The following is a 25,321-nucleotide window of genomic DNA, read 5'->3' on the forward strand; positions in this document are numbered from 1 at the left end:
GGATAAATACGTCCTTGGAAAAACAGCTGAAAATTTGTCGTCTGTCGATACCGTAATGGAAGAGAGTGAACGAGTGCATATGTGTGGGATCATCCAGCTGATCTTACGAGAAGAAAAATTCAGCAAGAGAAACTTATTCTCGTTTATATCTCTTTTTTTAGAAAACATGTTCACATCAGAAAGTCCAAAATAGTAACTAGATGCTGTTTGTGTAGAATAGAACATAGTATATTAACAAATATTGTAGCAAACATAGTTAATCATAGTAAATCGATAATTCATAGTATATCTATTTGTAATTGATGATGTGTTTGTTTTTTGAAGTGTGAATAAATTGTTATTTTGATGAGTGATAGTAGCTTAACCTAGATTTTGATTTGGACTGTCGTATGAATTTGAAAGGGACAGTCTTGGGCATAAGCCTGCTGTGCCTCCTCATAACTGTAAAAATAATTGTACGACTGAGAAAATGAATACATAAATATAAACTATAAATTCAATCTTTCGTTACAAATTTTCTATGCTTTTGCACTCCAGAGCAAAGCTCGTCCCCCAAAACTGAACCAGTTGGAAGATGTTCAATAAATTTGGCTATATAGGAATTTGGGAATCGATCATAGAGCTAATGAGAACTCATGATCCAAACAGATTTAATATACAGATACAGAACCGCAGTTATCCTGTAGAATGAATTACGCATAAATAATTATAATGTATTAAATTTTTCATTCTTAAGGAGATACAGAATAGATTCAGAACCGCTGGTATCCTGTAGAATGGATAACGGTAGGCTCAGTATTATTCCGTCTTAATTTGTTATAATTAATACATTCATAAGGAGAATATCAACGCCTGTTATTTATCGGGTATGCAACCCGCTAAACACCAAGTACTGAGCTAGTTGGGCAGAGTCTCTTTAGTAGTAACACATCAAACATTTTAAAGGTGGGTGAGCCGTTAATGAAGGGTGTAAAACGATTTTCGAGCCGAGTTAAAGGCAAGCTGTTTAGGATTCTGAGTTCTCCTAATTATTAGCATGATAAATCAATTATTGTCAATTATAAAAATATAATTGGGAAACAGGAAATAAATTTATTGTTAGACTTAGCTCTGTACTTGATCCGAGATGTTGGTTTCCGGATTTCGAACTTGGATGATTTGATACTCTTTCATTCTCGAATAATTCATCAATTGTGAATGTGTAGCAGTCGTACAAATAAAATTATATGATGCACATATGTTAATTATATGACGCACAAGACTGGGTGAAGAACGTTGAGATTTCACAGCTCAAGTTTGAGGACTTCATTGCCTAGAGTTTTAGGCCCGGTTGCATAACAGCCGGTTAAATTTTAACCGTGATTAATTTCACGAAAATCAATCAGAGAAGGCCTTCTTGATAAGATGGCTTCTGTGATTGGCTCTTGTGGAATTAATCACGATTAATATTTAACCGGCTGTTGTGCAACCGGCACTTGGTGTTGCTATTAATAAATTCTTCACCGCTATATTCCCAGAAAATTAACTTCTCAAGATTCTATTGAGGAGTTCCAGTTCATTTTGGAAGAGAATCATTCAAAACTCATGGATTTTCAATTTGAAATAAACAGACTTTGCTAATTAATTAGATATCCCACTCCAGTACAGCTCGGGATAACTTAATTGAGTAAAGGTCGCCTACAAGGAAATTCATGGATAGGAAAGGTCATAAACTCTAAGTAGACCGTGGAATGAAGACAGGGAAATTCTGAGAATCGTAAATAGCTGGCGAAATGTTCCTGGAACGAGAACACAAGCATCTTGTTCAGGAAATAGTCGAGTAGGTACTATCTTCTAGAAATGTCCATGAATTCAAGCATTAAATTTCGAATCACTCTTCTTGAATAGTTACATGAACTCGAGCATTCTATTCTTAATCAGAAATAATTGAAAATCAAGCCACAATAGTAATGTAACATACAGTACAAGCAAAAAAAATATTCTAGAATAATAATTCCGGATAGAGCAATGATTGTAATAGTATATTTCGCACCTAGAGCAGAAAATGAGATTTTTCCAGCTCGAAATCGGTTTTCAAGTCCGAGGCCGTAGGCCGAGGACTAGAAAAGATTGAGAGCTGGAAAAACATTTTTGCCCGTGGTGCGAACGATATTTTTCGCCACACTACAGGTATTGCTGACAAAATGAATAAAGAATACAAAATAAAGAATACTCGTTAAGCTATCGTACCTATCTCTTGATTTTAGTGGTAGAAGATTTGCAGTCAGGATCTCAGATTCTTTTAAAATTTCACTTGGAATACCACAGTCATCTCCAAGCATTTTTTAAAATTCGGAATGCACTAATCAACAATAAATAATTGAATAAAACTGGTTGCGAAGCGAATTAGTTTGATTCGAAACTGGAACTGAAATCATGGCGACTTCAGCTGATGATGAAAGTGGACACTCGCCCGATCTAGCGGATGACTTATTAACTACTTCCATGAGCGGCTGGAAAGAGACAACTTTCTGGGCTAGACCGGAAAAGAAACCCTTTTCTGTTGCGTCTGCAATCAAGATCTTTCAGATCTACGTAGGGACTGGAAAACAGCTGCTTTCTGTGCAGTGTGGCGAAAACTTCTTATTATCAAGTCCACTGTTCCACTTTCACCTTCAATATTATGGTACATTGCTGTGGGGAAATTCTAGTGGCGCAAAAGAGGTGTTTTTGTGTCAAAAAATAGCTATGCGTGCGATATTTAATTTGGGCATGAGAGAGTCCTTTAACCCTACAGAGACACACTTTCTTTATGCTAACACAGTAGACACACTGTGTTGAACACCCCAATTCAATTTTGCATTTTTCTTCGAAATTATGAAAAAAAACAAGTACTTGGACCATACTTCATCATTTCTTAATCATTTTTGTTCCAAGTGCATACAGAAATCAAAAGTAAAGCACTGCTTATCAATATTTATACTAATTTTAGAAGTACGTATGTATGTTCCGCCTAAGTGTTGAAGCTCCTAATCCGGTTTGAGCGAATGGCTTGATCATTGCCAATGACAACTTCATCAAAAACTCACGTCTCTTCATTTTATTGTTTTGAATCTCAAGTTGTAGAGAATCATAGCATTTATTCCAATCTGATCCATCATCCCATACCACATTTGTAGTGACAATACAAGTAAATCTTTGTAATAAAAGTGTTTGATAAAAAGTCCTACGTAGAAGACACTCTGGGGTGTTAGACACCCCAAACGAAGAACAAGATGATCTGGTGACCTTTTAGAATGCTATTACTGACTGGAAGTGGTTGACAATACTACAAACCTAATTTACACTGGGCATAAATTCCCATCTGTTTAATATTGTCAACTGCAGAACAGGAAAAAAATCCCTGAGGTGTGAGACACCCCAGTGTGTCTCTTTAGGGTTAAGCCTTTCTTCTCAGACAATGGTATATTGCCACTTCCATGTATTTACATTATGGATTGTTCGATATTTGTAAAGCAAAACTGTAATATATTCGATTTGAGGGGAATCATTCATGAGCATAACACTCGGTCAGGTAGTCAGATTGATCTGGGACGTGCTTGGCTTGCCAAAACATAAAAAATATACTGCTATATAGGAGTGAAAATTTTTAACAGGTTATCACTGGAAGTACGGGATTATGATCTTGATAGTTTTAAGAGAGCAATAAAAGGATGGTTGAAGAATAAAGCATTTTTTTCAATCGAGGAATTGCTGGTCTGTTACTGTTATCCATAGATAAAATATTCAAGTAGCCTATTTGAATTTTAATTTGTAATATTAAAATAAATAACGTGTACTTGTATACAAAGTATCAATGTTACTGTATCGTTATGGAGTGACTTTTGTTAATGCAATCATATTGTTTGTGACAATAAAACATTCTTGATTTTTGATTCTTTCAATAACTTATTCCTTGGATATAATCGATAAATGATGGAGTTATGCATCAATGATCAAGAAAGGAAGTGGAAGGGGAAAATCCCGAGTTCACTCTTTATCATGCCTATAATTCTATATTATCCTGATTTTTGAATGAAGTCTTTACAAGTGATGAATGAGCTGGCAGTACTAAAAAGGAAAAGTTTGAGAAAGGAAGTTAGGAAAAGGATAAGTGGAAAGAGAACAAATTTCTTGGATATAATCGATAATAATTAAGAATCTCTGAATCAATAATTAAGAAGGTAAGTGAAAAGGGAACTTTTCATTATGTTAGTCACTGGTAATGTGTTTGGTTTCTCAAGAATGTCCATGTAAGCATTCTTAAGAGGTTATGAGAAAAGGGTACTTAAAAATACAATAATTATTTCATTCTATCAATTATAGTAGCCCCCTATAAGAAAAAGTGCATAGTTACCTCACCTATACTGTAACGTTGACAATAAATTGAATAGATAACTTTCTGTTGTGAATTCATTTAAATTTGATATGAAATAGATAGCTTTATCTTCATTCATAAAAATTTGATTGAATGTGAGAAAGGGTACTCAAGAACTTTTATTTCATCTATCAAGTGTAGTAGCCCCACATAATAGGACAATTGCAAGATTACATTAGCTATATACTGTTCCGTTGACGATAAATTTTATAGACAACTCTCTTTGCTGCTGTGGAATCGTTTTCATTTGATATGGAGAAGATAAGTTGAGGTAGTTGTAGAAGATAAAAAGACTCAAGCTCTAGAGAGGAGGTAGGCTAGTTGATTAGAGGAAGAAGGAATTGTAAAGTATCGATAAAACGGTACAGAGAGTGTTCAGAACTGCTATTGTGAAGTCGTTCCCAATGTTCTCATTTAATATGAAATAGATAATAAGTTCAGGTGGTTGGAGAAGATGAAAAAATCCAAATGTTCTAAGAAGAAGATGGGCTAGTCAATGAGAGTGGACATAAATTATACGGTATCGATAAAACAGTACAGAGAGTGTCTAGAATTGATATTGTGAAGTCGCTCACATTGCTTCCATTTAATATGAGATAGATAAGTTAAGGCAGTTGAAAAAGATAAAGAGGTTGAAAAGTTCTAAGAAGGAGGTGGGCTATAGTTGATTAGAGGGGACATTAATGATTGTAGGGTATCAATAAAACAGTACAGAGGAAGTTTAGAGTGTTGTGGAGTCGTTTAAATTTGATATGAGATGGATAATTTTAGGTTGTTGTGGGAGATAAAAAGACTCCAGTTCATGAAAAGAGGTGAGCTAGTTGATTAGAGGGAGAAGAAACTGTACAGTATCGATACAACAGTACATAGAATGTTGAGAACTGCTCTCCTGCTATTGTGCAGTCGTTCTCATTCAATATGAAATAGATAAGTTGATGAAGATGAGAAGACTCTAGTTCAAGAAAGGAGGTAGGCCAGTTGAGGTAACAGAAATTGTACAGTATCGATAAAACAGCACAGAGAGTGTTTAGAATTGCGAAGGTTTGCATCAAAGAAGGAGGAACAGGGATCAAAGGAACTGTGGCAGTAAAAAGTGAACGCGATGTTTGGGAATTTGTTTGAGTCTATTGATTGGGCCGAGTCCAGGTCAGGCGGCTCACGGAATGGAGGAAAGACTAGTCACAAGTAGTCCTAGTCACTGGGGTATTTTCGAGCTACTGAAAAATAGAAAATTAATATATTAGGACAAATATATGGGGGGCGATAGGGTTGAATGGGAGACGAAATGTGGAGCAAAGGGCTGAATGTTGTGGAAGGTTTGACAGGCTGCGTAGTCCAAATGCGCAGTGGAATATCGACCTAGGGTACAGCAGGCAGTGGCGTACCGAACGGCAGGGAATTTTCAGGGCACATGCAGTGGCGCTCTCTACTCTCTGCTCTCTCAACTCGCTTCTGTCGGTGACAAGTCCGGAGAAACCCCCCACCCCTTTTCCCTGACTGGGGGATCTAATTCAATGAACAGTCTCACAGATTAATACTTTTCCACTCACCACAATTCGATTCGGAAAATTGGCCGGCTACAAGGCACTTAATAGCTCCCCGCTTCCTCTTCCCTCTCACTCTTCTCACCTCCCCCCCATTTTTTATAAACACTTTTCATGCCTGATTGACTGCTGCTGCTGTTACAGACCAACGGTAGACGCCACAGGAAACAAAAACGTCGAGTATGGTGTGGAAGCGGAAAGCTGTTAACACCATAGATCAAAGCGTTCACTTCCCCGAGTGTCAAACCGGGGAAATTGAGTTCCGTCATCAGCTTTCTCGGGAATCAATCTATTTGGTGCTCACAATATTTCCAACACCTATGAACTATATCATTACTGTTTGAGAGAAACTCAGAAAGCTCTCATTATAACTGGGAATTGTGGAAGTTGAATATAACCTAGAACCATAGACCAGAAATGACAGAAATAATGAATATTTACTTACTTTATGCATTGTGTACGTTCTGTGTACAGTAAATTGTTGCAGTTCCAATCGTAAATTGTTCCATCACGTGGCTAGTGCAAAATGTTCCCATGGAACGCCATTTCAAAATCGTTGGTTCAAGCTTTTGGCGCGCACATATAAAGTTGATTTACACTAAACTGTGTCAATTACTAGCTGCGTGAATGAAGAAAGGCTGTTTTACAAACCTACCGTCTAGAAAAGTGTAAATTTCTTTTATTCCATTACTCTCAAATTTTCTATCGAGAAAAATTCATTTAATGAATGGTTATCAAACATCATATTGTTGGTTATGGATTCTATGCTATGCTATGATGAACAAATTATCAGCGCATGCGCAGAGAAGCAAGCAGACTACAATAGTCGACCAATGAGAGCTCACATAGTTGGAACTGTACCAGGTCGGACAATTTACCACGCTTCGACTATGAGGCAGGATTTTAGAGCTGGAAAAGGTTTCTGGAACAGAATCTGTCAAAATTCCTTCCATGGAACGCGGAACTTTTTATTTGGTAAACTGTGAATCGGACAATTTACCACATTCCAAGTAGGTCGCTCGTTATTTTTATTTATTGATAAACAGAACTCTACACAAAACGGGCCCATTGACTAAGTAAACAGATCAGTGCTGGAACATTTTGACTGTAGCATAAATTAGAATTGGAACCGTTTTGGGCTTTTGTTTATCCTGTGGAACGTTTCTAGAAGTTGTATAATTCTGAATGATTGAATAAATAAATGGATGATTCCATTTTTAATATAGTTCAGATTTATTCCATTTTATTGTTCTGTAGTGGATTTAAGCTATGTTTTTCCCCAAAATGAATCGAGAACGAGCTCAGTAAAAACATACGTAATTAGTAAAAACCTCTGTTATTCGAAATTATCATATTGTACACTAACAAGTAGTGATGATGGTAGATATTTTGCTTCTGAGAATCATTCAGATCAACACAAGAATATTATAAAACTATAATTTCAGGGATTTCCATAGTGGGGTGGGGGGAGGCGTATGACACACAATGCGTCATTGGAAGGTTATTGTGAAGGGGGGTTCCAAAAAAGGGTTGGGAGTGTTAAACATGACGAACCTCTAGTTTTATATATTTTCATTTCATCTCCGATATTTTATCTAAATAAACTAATACTGTACAAATATAGGCCTACTCTACTGTTTACAAATTCATCTAATCAATTTATACAAGGTATTTCTGATGACTACTATGCAATTGATGTTATTTACTTTTGTCGTTGATTGAGTTGTACGGACTGAATCCATTCATATATTTGCATCGTATGTATTCGAATTGGATTTACCGGTGATTCATTAATTATGAGATTGAGTGTACGAGTAACAAATAGGGGAGTGTTGAAATGTTGGTTGTAAACAAAAGGCTTTCAGCTCAACAAAATTGCTCTTTCAGAACGTTTTCATAGGCCGCACCAAATATGAAATATAAAGACTTCATAGACATCAAAGACTTCAAATTAAATAGATGAACGTTGATATAAATATCACACTTTGAGAGATGATCATTGATAGAACAAATTCTTCAGTAGAAGCACCAAATAAACAATTTAAGTTTACATTATGTGTTGTTAAGAAGATGATGACTGTGATAAATAGCGATATAAAATGAAAACAACTTGATAGAGTCAAAACTAATGATTTATTAAAACGATTTGAGACACTAGTTACGCTTGCTACACCATTATCAATCTCTAATTTCTAGTAAACTGGAAACTTGAACATTGAGCAGCATAATATATAGTGTGGGTGTTCTTCATTCTGCGATTGGCGATTAGCTGTTGACCAATAAAGGCTGAACTCTACTGCTATTGGTCGAGACAAGACACACCCAAGTATTCCAAATATGGTCAGAAGCTAGTACAACAGTGAGTTAGACTGCAACCAATAAAGATAAACCCAGTAAATAATAAAATCAAATGCATAGTATGAGGAAGAATGAGCCAATTCCTAGTCAATAATAGTGAAGTTGTGTTTCTTTTTTGGCTCAAAATTTTGCAAAATTACTCAAAAATTTCCAATTTGTAGAGATTTGAGTGAAATATGTTTGTTTTTAATTAGTTTTTGAATATCAAAATTTAATATTTTTAGTTTATGCATTAGTTTTGAACTGAGAATTGGACTTTTTGAAGTGAAAATTGGACTTTTTGAAGTGAAATCATAACCTCATTCTTTTTTGAAACTTTTATTTGTAAAAATTTGGGAAAAGACAGTTTTGGGCTATGCCTGTTGTCTTCTCCCAATCATATTATATAATTATAATTATCATTTGTGATTGTCAATGAAATAAATAAATACCGGTAGTTATTATTTTCGAAAATCAGAACACACCACTAATTTAGTTTTATCTTAGAGTAGTAGCTCAGTTTCTCTCTTCTAGTTATTTTTATTGTAATTTGACCTTAGTTTCCCGCCTCATGTCAATTTTTCTACCTTTACTTTTTATGTACTTCTGGTTCTCATGTTGAATGGGTTTTAAGCTACCATAATATGGCTATGTTAGTTAATAAGAGTCTCTTTATTGATTGATGACTAACGGTTTCCATGACAGTCATTTGGAATATTTGAGCGTGTCTTGTCTCGACCAATAGCAGTAGAGTTCAGCCTTCATTGGTCGTAGCTAATGGCCAATTGCAGGGCTCCAGCTACGCTACATTATCTGCTGCAAGCTACAGCTCACTGGAGATTGATAATGTTGTTCGAAAGCAAGTGTCTCAAATTATTCCAATAAACTAGTAGCTTTGACAATATCAATCCGTTTTAATTGAATTTGGATTCAAACAATTCACAGGATTCGTTAAACTGATTAACTGCGAATTGATATGATTATGATCATGTGGGAATGACGTTATAAGCTGTAGTAAAGATATGTCATTAATTGAGATTGAGAATGCATTTACAAATGAGTACAAAAATGTTTAAACTTCAATGCCGACTTGTTTTTGAAGAACTTTATGATTAATACAGTAACATAGATCAAAGGATCCATTTAAGTGGGCTTATACCTTAATTATAATATATATAAAGTTACATGTGTAACGCTAGTTCGCCTCCATGGTGCACATTGGGTAACGCTAAATGGACTAGCAAATAATGGCGGTCAGACAAACTTATGTTCTCCTGACCAAAAACTACACAACATTTTGAAGAAATTGAAAAAATATAGTGTATATGAAGACATTTGAGACTCATAAGCTTTATAAATGTGTTGTGTATCTTCCATACGCTAAATGATAATAATAGCTCAATTAAAAATGAGTACAAAAATGTTTAAAATTCAATGCCGACTTGTTTTTGAAGAACTTGATACAATAGTTCATAAATTATAGTATTCATTTCAAAGCATAGACTGGAGCGTCAGCGTCAAAACTCTAGTATGCTATATCGGCTACGAGTTCAATTTACATTCTGTCTTACATTTTTTTATCAGCCCTCATCCCATTGTCATTTTCCACGTCCAAATAATAGACTTTTGTTAGAATCATCAGTAGCCTGAAAAAAAGAGAAACCAATACAGGGGTTTCAGTAGTATAATAGGTTGTTGGTATTCCGTATAATTTGTGAAAGTTTCATGGGAAACTGTAGAGATAGATTGAAATTCCATAGTAGGAAACCAAGGATAGTATACAGCTATTGGAGTGAAACAAGGAACAAGTAGTAGAAGACTAAAGCTTAATACAAAATTTACATCTTAATGACCGTGAAAGTCTGGTCAATAGTTAATGCAAAACGACAGTCACTTTGGTGACCTTGATATTGACTTCTGATATTACACCTTCTGTACCCTGCAACTTAGTTCATTGACATTATTATTTTACAGAGTTTTTATGTGTATTGACTTTTATCGACCTTATTAATTATTGACCTTGTTTATTTCACGGCTATTGTTAACAACTGAACCAGGTATTCCTTCATTATTGTCGCTTGGTATTATTTAGCTTCATGACTTCACGTCTGTTGATCCTTCTATTGTTTTATGACCAGCATCAAACTTCAATATTGACAAATCTTTAACACCTCTCAATTCGAAATCAGTGAACAGTCTCTATTTATATAAAATCGTGTACAACCTACATCCATTTATCGAAATGATTTATCGATATACCCCATTATTCATCGATTCAGTATTACGGACTTCCACTCTTGATACTCTCATACTGTACTCAGGAAAAACAAAAGTTTTCATGAAAAATGACGATACTCACAATATTCCTAATTCTACTTACATCCTCTCCAGCGACCTGATTTTACAAACTTCACTGATTCATGTGAAAATATTACGTTGATACTCCAATTTTTGCATATTCGCATCATCAATCTTTGCTCCATGATATTATAAACACAGTCTGTAGATTAATATGATTCAAATCAAATGATTTATTAATTATTATTTAACGAAAATCCTAAATAAATGCTGCAAATCACCCCGAAGACCTCTGCTACTGCAGACATTGACAACAGGGCTAACAGCTAGATGGAAATTCGATGAGAACTACTATTCAAAAATTAGGATTTTCCTTGAATAATAATTATATATTAATTAGCATTTGAATAAATGCATACTCTATTTAATTCCATCTGTAAATGATTTATTTCCTCAAAATATGAGAAAACCACAGAACAGGATAAGTTCAACAGTGAACAAGTTACTAATCAAAAAAGTACAAACAGATATATTACGTTGATACTCCAATTTTCGCATATTATTTAATCATCAATCTTTGCTCCATGAAATTATAAACACAGTCTGTAGATTAATATGATTCAAATCAAATGATTTATTTCCTAAAAATATGAGAAAATCACAGAACTTACAAGGATAAGTTCAACAGTGAACAAGTTACTAACAAAAAAGTTTGTTCGTGAGTCATTTTGTTATTTTACGCTCACTTTTGATTATTTTTAAAGCTAGTACATAAGTTCTATTTTGTTCCGATAAACAAATAAATAGAGGAATCTGAATCTAAATCTCTTTTCTCTGTCTCATGTAAATGTAGCCTACAGGACGTTTTCTTGAGTGGACCTACAGCTCCAAATATCTCTCAACTTCACATCGTAACCTGCAAAATTAACGAGTGATCTTCAAGACAACATCCAGTGCATTTATTCAAAACAAAGTTGATTGATGAGATGAACCTCCTGGATGTTTATGATTGATGACTATATCTCTGCTATGTACCAAGTATTTTCAAGTGCAAAGTGAGATAAGTCCTTGCAGTTTTTAATCCAGCATCAGCGAATCCATCTCGCGATCTACTATCAATCACTGTGACAGCATGTAATTCAAAAGATATTAGTTATATTTTTCCAATGCAGGAAATTCTGATGTATCCATCTCATTAACGGGCTGTGAGCATTGCTAAAGTATATGTCTCATACATTTATACAAATATATTGCTATTAAAGTGATTTTTGAAGGTCAAGATCAGGGATGGGAACAATCCCATTGTTCCCAGGAATGAGAACAATCTTGAATTTTACGGACAATTTTCTATAAAACTGAATTTATGCGGATTGCTTCCTTTTACTATTGGGTTCATCTAGAAAAAAAAATCTGGTGTGGCGCACTCACACAACTTTCCTGGCCGTTATGAAAATTGATCACCTGACGCTAGTGTTCCCGCGCATCTCAAGACTACTATTCAAAGATTTGAGCCAGCTGGTGACAGGGCAATAACGCTAGAAACACACGAGGTCTGCTATCTCTTCATAGTGAATCATTTAATAGAATCAACAGTTGCCAACAGTTTGCAATTGATTAATCACATTTTTTCGAATTTCAAGCTTATTTGCAATTTTAGGTGGAAATGTTACTGAACATTAATTGTAGAGATCTCTATGCTCAATCTTTTCCACTTGAAATTTTTTGTCTAAATTGTATCTGAAGCCTGATAATAATTGGGAATCTAAAATCAAACTTTGCATAGATGAGGCGGAGCTACTGGAATTTTCACACATATAGGACTTGTGGCAGTTGATAGAGCTTATCAATGACTTTTTTAAGTATAAATTTGATCAAAATCGTTGAAGCCGTTTTCGAGAAAATCGCGAAAAACCCTGTTTTTGATGACATTTTCGCCATTTTAGCTGCCATCTTGGATTGCATTTGATTGAAATATTGTTCGTGTCGGATCCTTGTAGTGTAAGGACCTTAAGTTCCGAATTTCGAGTCATTCCGTCGATTGGGAGATGAGATTTCGTGTACACAGACGCACATACACACACACACACACACCACACACACACACACCACCACACACACACACACACACACACACACACACACACACACACACACACACACACCACACACACACACACCACCACACACACACACACACACCACCACACACACACACACACACACACCACACACACACACACACACACACCACACACACACACACACACACACACACACACACACACACACACACACACACACACACACACACAACACACACACACACACACACACACACACACACACACACACACACACACACACACACACCACACACACACACACATACAGACCAATACCCAAAAACCACTTTTTTGGACTCAGGGGACCTTGAAACGTATAGAAATTTAGTAATTGGGGTACCTTAATTTTTTTCGGAAAGCAATACTTTCCTTACCTATGGTAATAGGATAAGGAAAGTCAAAACATTTGAAATGCAAATTGGAATCCATTCATTTGCCATGAAAGTAATTACAAATTGATAGATGAATATCATTCATTACAATTTGGCACTACCGGCAAAGAACAACTTGTGCGCCGGCAGTAAGTTCCAACACATATTATCAACATTAGGATAAAATAGTGGTTATTATAAACAACCAGGTTAATATAAAACTATGCCACATCCCAATCTTAAGAACGATAAGTGAGAAAATTACAGAACAATAGGAAGCTGAGGCAAATAAAATATATTTTGGAGAATTATAACAAAATAAAGCTTTTTATTTAACATCACTCTCTTCCGCTTGAGTATGCTCAAGGATATTAATTTCTTGTGGGTCTCTATCATTGCTATTCATGTATTCATCTGAATCCATAGTAAATATTGAGAGTGGAATCGACAAAATCATCAACGTACCCCACATGAATAAGAGAGAAAAACATGAGTAGTGGATATCGAGTAGGTCTACCATTGATTTATGAACTTTATTCCGAAGTGAAAAATGTAAATTTAAAGTATTGTGCTCACTATAACCTTATTTTCCGGTTTCCCATTAGGGAACTTTGGACTATATACGGCGAGGTGCAACTACCCTTGGGTCTCCCTACCATTCAAAGCCATACGCTAATAATAATACCATTGATTTATCAATTTTCTTATATTTCCCACAAGAAAATGACTTTTCCTACAGTTACGTTGAAAAGTGGCCATTGCTGCACTGATTACAGAACGCAAAGAATCACTTTTCCGCTCTAGTGCGGGAAAAATTTTTCTGCACTCCAGATTTGCAACATGGCAACGCAAAATACTTAGTAGGTTATATGGAGCAACAGTGCAGCAAAGTCAAAATGAAGTTGGTAACAGTGACTGCTGTGGCTGCTATAGTGAGCAGAGGTGCAACGAAGCACAACGCGCTAATTATTACATTATATATTATAACCAAGGACAACGAGGACTTTAGGATTTTAGGATTAAGGTTTTTATCAATAATAAAATTACACAGAAAAACATTTGATGGATTTCAGTCAATTTTACCCATAATTACCCACTTTTCATATTCAATGGTAACTGTAGGAAAAACTTAATGTGAAATACGTGCGCAAAGTTCCTCTGCTGCACTCAAGAAACCATTCCGCCCTCGCCTACGGCTCGGGCGTAATAGTATATTTCGCACCTAGGGTCGAAAATGTACGTTTTCCGGCTCGAGATCGCGGTTTTCAAGTTCGAGACGAAGTCGAGAACTTGAAGCGTTCGAGAGCCGGAAAAACATTTTTGCCCGTGTTGCGAACGCTATTTTTCGCCACACCAAAAAAAAAAAAACTTCCCAATATATAAGAAATTGAAAAATAAATAAAATTCAAACAGCCTATTTTGATAGTTTGAATCTTGGTTATGACAACTTTTACTGTCAATTAATTTCAATATTACTAATTAGTAATTTACAATAGTGACCATATTTTTATACTATTAATATTTCGAATAATTGTTTGAATTTTTTGAGCTCGCGCTTTGCGCCCGGTGCAATATCTCATGGATGGGGATGAATAGAATTTTCATTACTATTTTGAAATAATGTGATGAAAAAATTAATATATTTGCATATTTCACAGTTTTGTCTCAAAATATATCTAAATAATTGATTGAAATTTAAATTACGGTAACTAATATAAAAAATAGCTAATAAAAGTCGAAATTCATCGACAAAAAAAAATGTCATTGACCGAGATTCGAACCTAGATCATGTTTGTTATTCACTGAGCTACACGCCTTTATGCTCTCGGCTATTGCGTATTGATGAATGTGGGAGCCTGACTGATAACACTTAGCGTACACGTAATGCTGTACTGTGAACTAGACTTCTAAAGAAGATTACTTCACTACTAAAAAGCGTACAACAGTCATGGCTCATTTTCACAACAAAATATTGCTCTGAAAACATTCGAAGATTCAATCTTGAGTGGGCCTAATGTTTTCTCTATATGGTTTAATATTGAAGAAAAATTATCTAAAAGTTTTAATAATGAGTTGCGGAAAAATTACTAGGAATTTTTCAGTCAATGCTGAGTTTCACCAGTAGGCTTACCTTAAACTTCAGATCTCTGCTGTATTTTCTTATTATTATTGTTGATTGTATTGTATTAAGAAGTGGAATTCGATAATAAAAAAGAAACAATTATTACTCTACCTCACTTTTAAATATTGATACAATTATTGTACTTTGATTTCAAATTCGATTCTTCACTTTTAAATACTTGCGATATGTACCTTTCTGACAATGGACAATGCAGCTAACATTATATTGTTGAGGCTATGGAGATATCATCGTATTCTATTGTTTGATATCAAAAACACAATAATAAATATTAAATTATGAAACAGTAATTTATAAAATATATTATAGACATAATACCGCGATTCACGATACAAATTATATAGATTATTACAGTTGTTATGAGATTATCTCTCTATGATTTTTGTGAGATCGGACACGATCAGCTGTTATTCAAGGTCATTTTACAGCCCTAGGGCCGTAAAGTTTTACCGGCCTGGTCGGAAAACAATCACTTTCGGCCTCCATATGACGCACGTAAACCAGCTCATTACATCCAAGTGTGGCGAAAACGTTTCTTTCGGTGCAGCAAACTATCACTTTGCGCACTAGTTGCACAAATAACTATTCTCATGAGACAAGTTATCCTACAAGGATCTTGTCGATGACTACATAGTTTGAGGCTACTATTATATAGTGAAGTCCACGTTATAATGACAGTGGTGAAAGATAGGAGCTCAACGTTGCCGATTCTTTGCCTTGCCACTGCCTTCTATAGAGGAGTTGATCCCAGAATATGATGTGATATTCACTGTTTATATATTTTTTAAAATTACCAATTATATTTCATTCGTCATGACAATAAACTTTTTAATGATCCAACGATGAATTTTCATGATAAAGATTGAATACTTTGTTAATCAACTATATTTCTGATTGAAAAACGATTTGGGAACGTTGCAAAGATAATGGAGGATAGCGCTATCTGCTTTGTCGAATAATAAAGAAGGATAGCAGAACCAATGTTAATCGAATACTGCCATTATAACGTGGGCATCACTATAGGCTCTCGAACTGTATTCCTGACTGAGCAAAGTTACTTCATTTGCCAATCTGATTTACTTTTTCTTGTAATATTCAAAACTTTCCTGGTGACAAACTTAATAAGCTTCAGAATGTTATGATACACAAGGTGAAGTAATCGTTATAGTGGGAGGATACAATAAAGTTGGAAATTACTATACTGCCATTATAAGATCACCAGTGATGCCATTTCGCTCTCACTAGCAGCTGACATCATTACTTTCCCCGACTGAAGGAGCGAAATTAATCAGCTGTGCTAATGGTGAAGTTGTGTTTCTTTTCTGGCTCAAAATTTTGAAAAATTATTACTCAAAAATTTCCAATTTGTAGAAATTTATGTAAAATATTCTTCTTTTTAATTAGTTTTTAAATATCAAGATTTAAAATTTTCAGTTCAGTCATTAGTTTTGAAGTGGGAATTGGACTTTTTGGAGTGAAAAGTGAAATCTAACCTCATTCTTTTTTGGAACTTATTAGTAAAAATTTGCTTTTTGTGTTGTTGAGAAGTTGATATTGTGGTAATTATTCATATTGAATGAAAAAGACTGAGAAATTATAAAAAAAACCACTGATCAGAGATTGACAATGGTGTAATAACCGAAACCAGTCTTTCTAATTATCAATGAATCAGTGGTTTTTTGACAATTTCTCAGTCTTTTTCATTCAACAGTAAAAATTTGGGAAAAAACAGATTTGGGCTATGCTTGTTGTGTCCAATCATATTGTATAATTTGTGATTGCCAATGAAATAAATAAATAATGTGGCTCTCAAATTGTATTCCTGACTGAGCTAAATTCATTTACCTTCCAATCTGATTTACTTTTTTTGTAATCCTTGTGACAAACTTATGAAGCTTCTGAATTTCATGATGCACAAGGTGAAGTAATCGTGATAGCGGGAGGATACAAAAAAGATGAAGATTATACTAGAGATTCTTATGATCTTACAACCGAATGATAGACTACTCAATTTGTGTCTATGTCTTTTTTTTGTCAATGGGGAGTTGAGATCTCTCACATTAGAGACAAGTTTTCCGAGGATAAAAAACCTGATCCGCTTTTTCCTTATCAGATGGCAGTGGGGGGAAAATCTCTCATTTCTTGTCGGATGATTACAGTCGTGTGCTCTTACACGAGCTTTTTCCCTCTTCGACGATAACACGAGGTGATCAACGCAGAAAATCGCTCTCGTCTAATACTTCCTGTCCCAGTTCTAGTTTAATCAGCGGAATTCGGGTCCGGTCGTTCAATCCCTTACATTGCCACCCTTATCATGATTTATCCCTGATGATATCTCAAGCCAACTATCTAAGAAACATTTATCGTCTCACACGAAACTCTTCTCAGTGATGTTACATTCACAAGACCTCACATAGTACTGAACTGCATGCTCATTCAAATACTAACATTCATTCTTTATTCGTTCATACAATAAGTACATCATCTTATTATATTAAGCGAGCAATTTCTGTATATCTGTTCATATTTTTATATCTGGTTATCTGTTTTTACTTTCCTTGCCCTATTTTTTATATCTGGTTATTCATGTTCAACGGATCTCGAAAACGGCTCTAACGATTTTCACGAAATTTAGAACATAGTAGGTTTATGATATAAAAATTCGATTGCACTAGGTCTCATCCCTGGGAAAACTCGCTGAAGGACATGAAAAGGACAACAATTATTCATCCTTGGAAAAACAGATGATAATTTCGTCGTCTGTCGAAACAGAAGACATGACATGATAATCATTCTAAACTAGAGTATATCATAATTTTCCAAGCTAGGCTATTCATTATTTGACAATTTTAAGTGATTAGTGAGTGTTATTTTGTTATTCAATTTGGTTTGTAAATAATCCAAATTATAACTTTTTTGTTTTGAAATGTTTGGACTGAAAATTGAACCTGAATTCAAGTGTATGGAACATAACCTACTTTCTGGACTATTTATAGTGTATAAATCAAAATTCGGGGAAGAGGGAGTTTTGGGCTGTGCCTGTTAGTCCTTCCCCAATCATTTTAAAGAATTGTGTTCTGTTTATCAATAGCTAAGCTCGGTTCCCCGATATTCAAAATGATAGGGGGAGAAAAAATTAGGTAATCTTGTGCTATTCCTCTTCCAAATTCAGGAAAGGTTACTCATAGTCCTAAATAGATCTTGCAGCTCTTCACTTCATGAAATTTCCAGTCCTTATATATATATTTTCACAAAGTAGAGTTTAAAATTTAGATGCTTCAAAATCAAAAATAGAATAAATATTTTACATTATTATAACTGAAATAGAAAATATTCACATATTGAAGAAATGATTTAAAAGAAGTATCAAAACAAACTTAGTTTTGGAAGTGTAAATTTATAACTGACGGGAGTGCAAAATGTTATCCCTTCAGGTGGATTAGGCGACATTCTTCCGAGCAACTATCTGAATATTGTTTTTATCATCTTTGCAGCTAGTGCGACTGATTATTATAGTATATCACTCAAATTTCAATAATTGGAATAGATTTTTCCTCATAAATAATTTTGATCTGTTTGTGGAAGCTGTGACCTATCAAAGTGAACGTCTGCAATTGGCCTAGACAAGCCCCTCCCCGAGCGGTTCAAACAAAACAAAATTGCGAATCATACAGCAAACACAGCAATGAAATGTTATCACATAGTTACGTTTTTATTAAATGTTACATGTTCCAGATTATCAAAGTTACGGAATAAATATATGAAATCAATAGAAATATATCACAGAAACATGGGAAAACAAAATAATAAGAGAATACAGAAACAAATTACCGAAACAAATTAACATTAAAATTACGTAAACCTTGTTCGACAGGACAAACAGGAACCTTATTTCGTTGCCCTACTAGTAGTTTAAAGCTCGATTTTGATATGAATTTTGATTAGGAACAAATGCTGGATTGGGTTGGCCCAATGGCGGTGGTGGTACTCCCACGTTATGTGCCAATGGATGTGCATTCTCTGAACTTTGTGCATTATTTGAGTAATAACGATTATTATGACGATTACCTCTATTAAAATAGCCATGAGATTTTCCACCTTTATAATTATTAGAAGCAAATTTATTGTGCTGATTACTATTTGATGTGGGATTCATATGCTGAGTTCTCTGAGGTGAAGTCATATTTGGATATCCATGATTTTGGATAACAGGAGGATACATGTCGGGTTGCATTTGCATAGAAGATGGGAAGTGTTGATAACTATTGTGACCTTGATTGATCTGATGTTGGTCAGATTGTTGAATCTTATGATTACGATCATTACGATCATATCTCGGTTAGTAGAACTCGGTTAGCCGAGTCGACCAAGGCGTTGCAACCTGCTAGTCTGCTAGTGCTATCTGGTTGTGGGTTCGAGTCCCGCCGAATCCCATCGAAGAGGCATGGACGTTTCATAAATTCATAATTCACCCTCGCACGTCCCATTACCCACACATAAGCTCAAAGCTCATGTGGGCATCATCGCAATAATAAAAAAAAATTACCAACAAAATTATGATAAAACAAGATTGGTGACGTTCGTTATATTAGTTGAAATGAATCTCATCATTTTAACCCAATTGTGAATAATTATTATGTATTACTTGATTTGTATTTCCAAAGCCTCTAGAATATTCAGAAGTCTGCCTTTGTTGTTGAAAGGGAGATACTCGAACTTTCTTCTCCCCGGCCTTGAACTTCTGCATGTTTATGAAATGTTTTTGATACCGGTAGTAACTTTTGCTATAATTGCTTTTGAATCCTTATTAGATAGTTCCCATCTCGAATCAACATTCTCAATGATTATTCACCCCAATTTGTTTAGGAAAAAGTGCAGATTATACATGCAGTACCAGAACATTATCAGTATTAATTACCATACATACATTATCCACCAATTATTGTAGAGCTGCTTCAAAAGACTATTAGTCATCAGACTATGCAGACTTTATGTCATCAGCAAGGTGGGCAGAGTAATTATCTCATTTTCGGGAGTGATAAGGTAGCGTACAACCAAACCCTTAGCTTGGGTTTATTATCCACAATAATTATAATCATAAGGTTTGATGGGGTGCAACAAGTATAAAAAACATTCAGAGATTATTTGTTCTGCGAAAGCGTGCAGTAAGATTTTTAGCAAATTTAGAAAATAATTATCCATGCAGAAGCACTTTTAGAGATCTTAGGCTGCTCACTCTACCATCCATATATATGTATCGCGTCCTACTTTTCACTGCAGATAGAATTGGTACCTTAAGAAAGAATTCAGATGTTCATAAATATTTTACACGTGGTAGTAGAAATCCATTCATTGAAAATGAATTTTAGCTTAAAATTTTCTGATAAGAGTCCGATTGTTTATGGCTTGCAACTTTTCAGCAAGCTGCCTAAAAATTTGTCAAAGTCAAGTAGGCCTTATTTTAGGAGAAATTTGTATGCATTTCTGGTTGACAAGGCATATTATAGTGTTGAAGAGTTTTCAAATGATAGGGTGTTATAATTTTTGTTCAACTGTAAAATTACAGTTATTTTTTGTATGTAATGTGTAGAAGAATGTTATAATTTATGTGACGTGCAATATTTCTGTAAGCTTTTGTTATTCTATTTATTTATTTCATGTATTTTTCAATACCTGTTAACATGGTCAGTTGTAAAGCGTTCTGGCTTAATAAAATGAATTTGATATAACAGTGTATTGTCATCTGTAAGCAAAATCTCAACCTTCCAAACTTTGGAATATGAACTTTCCTTTCACATTTGAAACATAACCTTCTGTTAGACGACAGTTACGCTATATCTCACATCCTCCGATATAATATGTTTTTTTAGAATTGAACATCCTGAGAACTGCGCAAAGGACTTGAGTCCCCAAAGAGATATTTTAGGAAACTCTCCAGCCTAAGCTACTTACCGATAAGGAAAATGCTTTGAAGTAACTATAGCATGAGATTGTATGAACGTTTTCAGAGGATGTAAAGCCTTTTGTTACAGGGCACGTGTGTTGAGCTATAGTGGTTTCTAACTCCTAGCTCCTAGTTGCAGGTAGTCTTCAACCTGTAACTTCTAATTATTGAGTTGAAGATAGAATTAAGATAGTGAAAAGTGTAAATTTAGAGTATTGCGCACACTATAACCTTAGTGTCCGGTTTCCCATTAGGGAACTTTGGACTATATACGGCGAGGTGGAACTACCCTTGGGGTCTCCCCCCCCCCCACCATTCAAAAGCCAAACGCTTATAATAATAATAGTATCATAAGCCAATAAGTACAAAGAAAGTACCATGAGGAAAGGTCAATCAAAATATTAGCGTACTTAGACTATTCCTAAAACTATATAGGTTCAACAGATTTTTGTGCAATCGGGCCGAAAACTTAAATATATTCAAAAACTGACAAGTAACCCGTGCTCCGCAAGTGTCTAATTAAAAACTTGACCTACTAAAATCTTGAAGAATTCATATGCCTTTAACAATCCTCGGTTAATTGAGAATCTATATGCAAAATTTCAAGTAAATCAGTCCATTGGTTCAGACGTGATGATGCGTCATTCGTGAGTTTCCTATCCCTTACTTGTATAAGCCGATTCTTCCCTTTATTATATACTATCCGTCAGGCTCGCTTCGCTCGCCATATCCGTCTAGCTAGGGGGCTCCGCCCCCTGGACCCCCGACTGGATTGTCCATGAATGAGATCAGCAGGCTCACTTCGCTCGCCTGCATTTTTCATTTGAGCATTTTTATCATATGTTAGGACGATCCAGTCGGGGGTACAGACTAAACGTCTGGCTAAACGGATATGGCGAGCCTGACGGCTAGTAATATAATATTACCAGGAATAGCTCTGATTGAAGTAGCAGTGCCCAATCAATTTTTCCGCCATAAATGCATTTCAATCTTCAACTTGGTGCCAACCTAACAAAGTCAACTCAACTTAATGCCAACCTGACAAAATTATTAATTTAGTTACCAGTTAACAACTGTTTCGAAGAGGTACTCTCTCTAGATTACAGTTCTATATTAATATATATGGTATGGCATTTTTTCAGAGTATACATGAAGAACATACATGCTAAAGACGAACTTTAAATCCTTAAAAACCACCCTTAGAGTTGAAATATTGCCAAAAGATTTCTTAGTGCGCCTCTAAAGGGCCAACTGAACATACCTACCAAATTTGAACGTTTTTGGTCCGGTAGATGTTTAGTTCTGCGAGTGAGTGAGTGAGTCAGTCAGTCAGTGAGTGAGTGCCATTTCGCTTTTATATATATATAGATTATTATAGATAAAATTCATACAAGTTTCAAGCTGTAGACTGAAAAATTACAACAGGTTTCCAAACAATGCATGGGGAATGATTTGAGTTACAGCGACAGATTCAATAACTAATGAATTAGACTCTGCTCATTTTCAACGTTTAAGCTCAATGTATTTTCGACTTTGGATGAATAATTATAATAATGGTCTTAGAATCATTTCATTCAAGAAATTACATAATATTATGTTCATGATAGTTCTGGAAAATAAATGTAAAAAAATTATAAAATCATACGTAGATTATATTCAAATGGCATTATAAGATGATAATGTGTAACATTGGAACAGCAAGGAACTACATCAGTTGATTGAGATATTCCATGAAAATGGAGAAGCCCAAACATTATTTATAGAAATCATAGAGCAATACCTTTTTCAAATTGTGAAATAACTGTTTTTCGCCACACTGCACAGAAAGCAGCTGTTTTCCAGTCCCTACGTAGATCTGAAAGACATTGATTGCAGACGACTCTCGTCTGACGTCAGAACAGGTAGTTATCCGGCCTAGGCCGGAGAGAGTACCCTTTCCAGCCGCTAACATGGAACTAAGAAAGGTGATCAAAAAAACAGCTAATCAAAAAACTTTTTATTATTTGTGTTCTTTATTCAATAATTAAAACATTTATAATAATATCATCTTATTGTCATTTGAAAGAATAAAAAAGTATAAACTCAACCTCACACATAATTGAACATCATCTTTTAGGTTATTTGGGCAAATCAAAATAAAAAATAAAAAATACTTGGACAATTTCCTGATATTCAGATTACCTCAGATTTGCTAGAGCTATCACCTTCCACTTCTGCTTTCGGAAGTGCTTAGTAAACAACTAATTCTCATATATATAATGTTTATTTTTGTGTGTGGCGAAAAATATCGTTCGCACCACGGGCAAGAATGTTTTTCCGGCTCTCAATCTTTTCTAGTCCTCGGCCTACGGCCTCGGACTTGAAAATCCGAGCCGGGAAAAACTCATTTTCTGCTCTAGGTGAAAAATATACTATTTCATGAATATTTTGATAATAAGTCAATTCCAGAATCATAATCAATATCATGATCAGAATGTCAATAATAGTATTCTTTTTGCAATATTTTTAAGCCAATAACTTGTTTCTCCTTCAGCATTTATCATTGAGTGGAGGCTCTTAATCGAATCTAACCACATTCATTTATTTCCTCAGAAAATAGTACTGGAACAATACATAAAATGAAAATAATTCACTTGACAGTTATAGATTACAAAAATAATTGAGTTTCTTGAAAACATTTGGCGCTACCAGCAAAACCTCATTGGTTTGTGTGCTGGCGACGAGTAACGAACCAGTTCGAAAATTAGAATCGGATATCGTATATTGTTTCCCTGATAATGCAAGGAATAATCGAACAAAATGTTGTGAGAGGATCCGCACACTAGCGTCTGGCGTCACAGCTCGCAACACTGAAACAAGAGAGCTACTTCACAATTTTGTCTCGTAGAGCAAAGAAAAGGAGAGCAGTGTGCTCTCATTCATTGTACGTTCTTCATCTGAGTGCCGGGTCAGCCGAGAGAACAATGCCGCGTTATTTCTTCTCAACACTCATAGAAAGATACCTGGTGACATTCTCTCGAGATTAATCTTGGAGACTCCATTCAACATTGTGGTTGCGAAATAATCATAGACTATTATAGTAGTGGTGATAGAAATGAACCAATCAGCTCCTTCGGGAACCTACACATTTGTGCATGATATACAAAACACAGATTGGCGATCAATGTAGAATGGATAATCACAGGGAATTGATAATTGGAAAGGATGAATAATCAGGGATTTGATGAATAAATATGATTGATTGATTGATTGATTGAGGAGCTGCATAAGTTCTCAAGAGGTAGTCCAGGTAATACAGGTAGTCCAGTAAATATAGACATAAAAAAGGGGGTGTGCTTGCAATTTTCATATCGTCGTTCTGATTTTCCAATATATTATTTGGATACATAAGAGAAGTACAGAACCAATCTTTTCATGCGAAATTTCCTTGTGCTAGATACAGAATGGCCCAAAAACCTCGTATTTTCGGCTCATTTTCCAGTTTTCAGCTATTTCTGCCAAATTTTGTAATCGGACAGAAAAATTTGCTCCCACTTTTTCTTTAAATTATAAAATTCTGAATAAAATGAGATCATCCGAAACTCTCTATCTCCAATGAGTACTGAGTTATGCTTTTTCAAAAGTAAGTGAAATTTGAAGAAAAAATCATTTTTGTTAAATTTTAGTTTTTGATCAACAATATCTTCCGATTGTTACCATTTAGATGTAAAATTCAAAATCCCTCTTGGCGTATTCTTGTGCTCTACAATCTGATATCAGGTAGAGCGCTCTATCTCATATAGATTTCCAGGTACACCTGACAACAATGCTCCTTGTATTGTGAAAAACACTAATTTTCAGCTTCAACCATCATCACCAACTACATTGTCCTCACATTGATATTTCGCACAATGACATGAGTTCATGAGATTATGTTCTATGAGAATCAACCGTTAGATGCACTCCATTTCAGTATTTCTCAGTGGAGAGGCGCGCTTAAGGACACCTCAAGGATCAAATTTTGAAACACTTATAACTTTCGACACAGTGCTGAGATTTCATCGTACTACACTTCATTCTTCTCGGCTCATCAAGGCGGCCCAAAATCAAGCATCATAAGTCAAATTCGGTCGAAAAATGTAAAATTTATTGTTGAGTGTACTTAAGCCCATATTCCAAAACACAAAAA

Source organism: Nilaparvata lugens, chromosome 2 (assembly GCF_014356525.2).
Source record: "Nilaparvata lugens isolate BPH chromosome 2, ASM1435652v1, whole genome shotgun sequence".
Lineage (NCBI taxonomy): Eukaryota > Metazoa > Arthropoda > Insecta > Hemiptera > Delphacidae > Nilaparvata > Nilaparvata lugens.